Source organism: Dromiciops gliroides, chromosome 6, assembly GCF_019393635.1.
Source record: "Dromiciops gliroides isolate mDroGli1 chromosome 6, mDroGli1.pri, whole genome shotgun sequence".
Classification (NCBI taxonomy): Eukaryota; Metazoa; Chordata; class Mammalia; order Microbiotheria; family Microbiotheriidae; genus Dromiciops; species Dromiciops gliroides.
In genome coordinates, this window is record NC_057866.1 from 21,446,451 (window position 1) to 21,453,619 (window position 7,169).

General features: G+C 33.3%; 1 pseudogene; it reads left to right on the forward strand.

Moving 5' to 3' along the window:
• Positions 1–1,316: 1,316 nt before the first annotated feature.
• Positions 1,317–2,267, forward strand: LOC122731923 (annotated as a pseudogene).
• Positions 2,268–7,169: the final 4,902 nt, after the last annotated feature.

The window sequence follows — 7,169 nt, forward strand, 5'->3', positions numbered from 1 at the left end:
GTCTGATTCTACCATATGCTTCCATGGAAACCCTTTTGCTGATTCTTGCCATCTCCAGTTGATAAGGCCCAATATTGATGATATGGGTTAGCATGTGATTCTCCTATGTTTCTGATCCCAGAGAGCCTTTAATGGTTCCTGGAGGGATGTGACTATGCACAGGTGCAAGTTTCTTCCCTACTCCCAAATTCCAGGTCCACTTTTCTATACACTGATCTGTACCTGGAAATTTTTTTAAAAAGGGTTTAAAAATATTAAACAGATATTTTGCTTAACTTTTATAATACAGTCGCTAAAGTCTGTCATATAAAGAATCCTTATTTTTTAAATCAACTTGGGAAACATAGAGTTTTTATTAAGTCTCATTGGTAATATCTAATGCTTTGTGATTCCATTTGGGGATTTCTTGGCAAAAAGATACTGTTCTGGGGAAGGAGGTAAGGAAGGGAGGGAGAAATATTTGGAACTAAAAATCTTAAGAAAACAAATGTTGAAAACTATCTTTATGTGTAACTGGAAAATAATAAAATACTCTTATGATTAAAAAACAAACACAAAGAAACAAAAAGAAATCTGTATGTTCAATTTAGAGTGGGAAAAAAGTATTTTCTAACTCCTTTCTCTGATATGCTTGTCTCCTGTAACAATTCTTCTAAATGGGGGGTAGATGCAATATAATTATAATGATCAAACTTGACACAGGAAATACTTGAGAAAATGTACTTTATCAAGAAGAGAAATTATGAGTAAAGCATATTTGATATACTTTCATATGTTGGGAGGGATATATTGAGAAATTAAAGTGATAAAAAGTTGTCAATAGGGGCAGCTAGGTGGTGCAGTCGATAGAACATTGGATTCAGGAGGAACTGAGTTCAAATGTGCCACAGACACTTTACACTTACTAGCTGTGTGACCCTAGGCAAGTCACTTAACCCCAATTGCCTCACCAAAACAGCAACAATAACAAAAAAAGTTGTCAATGAAAAATTTATTTTTCATAATTATCTTTATAGGTAAAAATCTAATGGCTAGAACTACAGAATAAGTAAATTTCTATGGAAGATTAATTTTTTCAAAAGGAACATTCATCAAGTCTTCTTTCCTTTATACCTTATCAAAGCTCTATGAAGCAGGTAATGCTTCACTATTATGACTAGTATTCCTGGTGAAGAAACTGATGCCCATAAAGTTTAAGGAGGTCATCCACAGAAAAGACCAAATATCAGAACTGAACTCAAGGCTCTCTTAAGTACATGTTTGGTGCTATATCCAATAAAGACTTACTCTCCATCACCACTCCAAAAAAAATCGACATGAAAAACAGAAGCATTGTAACTGAGTTTGTTCTCTAGGGTTTACACAGAATCCTAAGGTCCAAAAAATACTATTTGCTTTGTTCTTAATTATCTACATTTTTACAATGGTAGGCAACAGTCTGATTGTTATAACAGTCACTGGAAGTGAGAGCTTGAGTTCACCTATGTACTTCTTTCTTACCTTCTTGTCTTTTATAGATGCCATCTATTCCACAGTCATTGTCCCTAAGATGACCCTAGATATGCTCAATGAAACAGCAACCATTTCTTTCCAAGCTTGCATGGCCCAACTCTTCTTAGAACACCTGTTTGGTGGAGCTGAAATTTTCCTCCTCATTTTTATGGCCTATGATCACTATGTAGCCATCTGTAAACCTTTGTATTACTTAGTCATTATGAGATGGCATGTATGTGTTCTCCTAGTGGTGGTGTCCTGGATTGGAGGTTTCATGTACTCATTAGTTCAGCTCCTTTTCATTGTTAGACTTCCATTTTGTGTATCTAATATAATCGATCACTTCATTTGTGACATGTATCCTTTATTGGAACTTTCCTGTATAGATACCCATATAATTGGCATTTCGGTGGTTGCCCATGAGGGAGCAATATGTACAATTATCTTTTTTATTATTGCTTATGTCCTATGGGGTGATTTTACATTCTTTGAAAAGTCAAAGACTGGAAGGTTGACAAAAAGCCCTTTCTACTTGTGTCTCCCACATCACAGTTGTTGTCTTATTCTTTGTTCTTTGTATTTTCATGTATGTTAGATCTGTCTGTACCTTCCCTATTGATAAATTTCTAATTGTCTTTTTTACTGTCATTACTCCTATGCTGAATCTCTTGATCTACACTCTAAGAAACGCAGAAATGAAAAATGCCATGAGTAAGCTTTGGAACAGAAAAGTGATGTTTAGCAAGAAGGTAATGGATGCCCTAGCCACTTAATGATGGTTCTTTAGAGAAAGTATAAAATATTGTTAAATTCCTAAAACATTTTTGAGGTTAATAGACAGATCTTGAATATGTGAGGAAAAATAAAAGATTTCTGTAATCAGCATCAGAAACTCCATTTTTCTTGTTGTGTTCTTGGAACTATTTCTTTAAGACCATCATGATTTGATGAAAAAAGCTATCCACATCCAGATAGACAATTAATGGATTTTTTTGTAGACTGAAGCATATTTTCTCTTTATTTCCCTGCTTTTTTTTCTCTGTAATTTGTCTTATATAGTAATATGTTTTGAATGATTTCATATGTGCTATGCACTTCCCATTTCTTGACCTTTCACTAGGGCTGCATGGAGGAAGAAGATTTAGAAATAAAAATAAACATAATATAAAAATAAATAAGAACAGAAAATAGAAAAAGAAACCAAAACTTTTTGAAAGAGTATCATGGTTCATCAGGTAAATATCAATTCAATTCAATTAAATAATTCTTACATGAAAATGTTGAGAACAATTGATTGTTCGAACAAAGTTGCTAAGTTCTTATTTTGAATAATATTTGTAAAGTCTTGCTACAGACAGAATTTAATGTCATATGATGTCTATGTGGTATGGCACCGGATATTCTAGAGAAGAGAACACCTAATCAATTTCTCTTACACTGAAGTTATAACTACTCTTAATATCTCAATGGAAATCAACCAACTTGACATGTAATATTTATATCTATCATCCTAAAATTGTATCTCAGGGCTTATTATGTAATGTAAAACCTGGGAATATAGGAATATTTTTAAAGGGGGGACTTTTTTGTTAGATAGCTATATTTTAAATATAAAAAGTATGACCTTCTCTTTGTAAATCAAATATCATGTTCCAATTATTTTAAATAAAAATATTAAATAATAATATTAACAATTAAATAATTGTTGCTTTTTAAATTTTCTTTTTCAAAAAGAGAGGTAGCATGGTATAGGAGACAGAGTTATAGAGCTGTAGTATAGAAGAATTATGCTTAAATATCCTCTGAAACTGTACAAATTATTGACCATCTCAATGTTTAAGGTGGACAGTGACCTTCATCAACCATAGAAATTAAAGATCACCTATGATTTTTTGTTTTGGTTTTTGGTGGCACAGCAGTGAAGAGGCTAGACTCAGGTTAAAGAGGACCTGATTTCAATTCTACCTCAGAGACTTTATACCTATGAAGCCCTCTTCAAGTCACTTAAATTCTCTTTGCTTCAGTTTCATCTATTGTAAAATTAGCATAATAATAGTACCTTCCTTAGAGTTCTTGTGAAGATCAAATGACTTAACATATAAATTGCTTTCTGAAAATTAAGGAGTTTTGAAATACTGAGTTGATGATGATGATGGTTATGAATCATTGAATTACTTTAAGACAATCAAGGCATCAGGAAATAGAGATTAATCCCTAAATAGAATTTTATGCTTACATATTCTATTGTTGACAGTGAAATAATAATACTTTTCATCCAAAAATAAATGAATATGAGAAATTTAAAAGACATTCATTGAAATGGTCCAAATAATCAACAAGATTGGTACTATGTTAAATGGAAAATTGTCTTGTTCTAGTTTCTCCTAACAAAATATGTTTTGTTTTTGAAATTTGTTTTCCTTGTGACTTTTATTAATATGAGTCTAACATAAGGGGAAGATATAAGAAGTAATGAAACCAAAATTAGAAAGGAAGCAGAAAGTTGGGAAATAATTTTTGACTGCCAGTATTTATAATAGAGGCCTCATTTCTAAAATGCATAGGGAACTACATCAAATTTATAAGAATACAGGTCATTTCCCAATTGAGAATTAGTCAAAGGATATTAACAGTTTTCAGATGAAGAAATCAAATCTATCTATTGCCATATTAAAAAAAATTCTCCAAATCACTATTGATTAGAGAAATGCAAATTTAAAAAAACAAAACTCTGAGGTATAACCTCACACCTAAGAGACTTGCTAATATGACAAAAAAGGAAAATAATAAATGTTGGAGAAGCTGTGGGGAAAAAATGGTACACCAATGCACAGTTGTTGGAGTTGTGAACTGATCCAACCATTCTGGAGAATAATTTGGAACTATGCCCAAAGGGCTACGGGGCTGTGCATACCCTTTGCCCCAGTGATATCACTACAAGTTCTGCATTCCAAAGTGATCATAAAAAGAGGGAAAGGACCCACAACTACAAAAATATTTATATTGGCTTTCTTTGTGTTGGCAAAGAATTGGAAATCAGATCAATTGAAAGCCCATCAATTGGAGAATGGCTGAACAAGTTGTGGTATATGAATGTAATGGAACAGTATTGTGCTATAAGCCATGATGAGCAGACAGATTTCAGAAAAAGCTGGAAAGACTTAAGTGAACTGATGCTCAGTGAAGTAAGCAGGTCCTGGAGAACATTGAATGCAGTAAAAGCAACACTGTGTGATGATCAACCTTGAAAGATTTAGCTCTGCTCAGCAATACAATGATCCAAGACAATTTCAAAGGACTCATGATGGAAAATAAACTCCACATTCAGAATAAAAAATAAAAGAACTATGGAATATGAATGCTGTTTGAATCATACTATTTCAACTTTTTTTGAAAATTTTCCTTTTTGTACTGATTCTTCTTTCACAATATGACAATGAAGAAATGTGTTTAATATTATTGTACATATATAACCTATATAAGATTGCTTTCTGTCTTGGGGAGGGAAGAAGGAAGGTAGCAAGGTAGGAAAACTGGGAACTCAAAATATTATAAAAACAAATATTGAAAATGACATTTACATATAAATGGAAAATAAATAAAATAATTTTAAGATAAAAAATAAAATAGCTATGTAACACCAAGTAGCTTAGTTAACAGTATAAGTTAGTAATTCAGAAAACATGGTCAGCAGACCAATAACCAGCATCATAACCCATTTATTACCTCTTTTTAACAGTAAGCAAATACTCTGATCCAGGTCACAGACTTGAGTGGCCAGGGAGGAACATTAACACTAACACTAACACACTAGACCTTTTAGCCACAGTGGAACAGGACTCTGCTCATAGTTCCAGGGCAGGAAAGCAGCCTTGTGGTTTCTTATACACAAGAGCACAGGCCAGGAGAGTATTAAACATACCTTTCCTTAAATCATACAACCTTGGAAGAATTAAAAAGTTATAAATCCCTAGAAGTATCTTTGAAAATATTTGCATAAACACCCTGAAGTTTGGGACAGTGCACCCTCTACCCTGGAAGCAGTGTCCCACTTTAACAAAGAGCTAAAAGTCAAGAAATGGGCTGGGAAAATGAGGAAACTGAAGAAAAATGTGACCAGGGAACATTTCTATGGTGAAAAGGAAGATCAAAGTACACCCTCAGAAGAAGATAAAAAAGTCAAAGGTCCTACATGCAAAGCTTCTAAGAAAAATGTGAATTGGTCTCAGGCCCTGGAAGCTCTCATAAATGACTTTGAAAATGAAGTAAAAGAGGTAGAGGAAAAAATGGAAACATAAATGAGAGTCATGCAATAAAATCATGAAAAAGAGTCAATAGCTTGGTAAAAGAGACATACACACACACACTGAGAAAATACTGAAGAAAATAACACCTTAAAAATAGATGAGGCAAAATGATAAAAGAAGTATAAAAAGCCAATGAGTAAAAGAATGCCTTTAAAATCATCATTGGACAAATGGGAAAGGAGGCACAAAAACTCTCTCAAGGAAATAACTCCTTAAAAATTGGGATTGAGCAAAAGGAAGCTAATAACTTTATAAGAAATCAAGAAATGATAAAGCAAAACCAAAAGAATGAAAAAAATAGAAGACAATGTGAAATATTTCATTGGAAAAACAACTAACCTGGAAAATCAGTCTAGGAGAGATAATCTGAAAATTACTTGACTATCTGAAAACCATAATCACAAGAAGAGACTAGACATCATCTTCCAAGAAATTGTCAGGGAAAATTGCCCTGATATTCTAGAACCAGAAGGTAAACTTGAAATTTAAAGAATTGACCAATCACCTCCTGAAAGAGATCCTAAAATGAAAATTCCCAGGAATATTATAGCTAAATTCCAGAGCTCCCAGGTCAAGAAGAAAATATTGCAATCATCCAGAAAGAAACAATTCAAGTATTGTGGAGGCACAGTCAGGATAACACAATATCTATCAGCTTCTACACTGAAATACTGAGGGGGGGGGCAGTTAGGTGGTGCAGTGGATAGAGCACCGGCCCTGGAGTCAGAAGTACCTGAGTTCAAATCCGGCCTCAGACACTTAATACTTACTGGCTGTGTGACCCTGGGCAAGTCACTTAACCCCAATTGCCTCACAAAAAAAAGAAAGAAAGAAAGAAAGAAAGAAAGAAAGAAAGAAAGAAAGAAAGAAAGAAAGAAAGAAAGAAAGGAAGGAAGGAAGAAAGAAAGAAAGAAAGAAAGAAAGAAAGAAAGAAAGAAAGAAAGAAAGAAAGAAAGAAAGAAAAGACTGGTAGGCTTGGGATATGATATTGTGGAGGGCAAAGGAACTTTCATTACAACCAAGAATCACCTACCCAGCAAAACTGTGTATAATCTGTGTATAATAATTCAATGAAAGAGAGGACTTTCAGGCATTGGTGATGAAAATTCCTGAGCTGAATAGAAAATTTGACTTTCAAATACAAGATCCTAGAGAAGCATAAATTAGGTAAACAGGAAGAAGAAATCATGAGGGATATTAAAAGGTTAAACTGTTTATATTCCTACATAGGAAGATGATACTTGCAACTCATAAGAACTTTTTTCATTATCAGGGCAGATGGATAGAGCATATTTAGATAGAGGGCACAAGTGTGAGTTGAATATGAAGGAATGATATCTTTAAAAAAAATAAAATATTAGGGGTGAG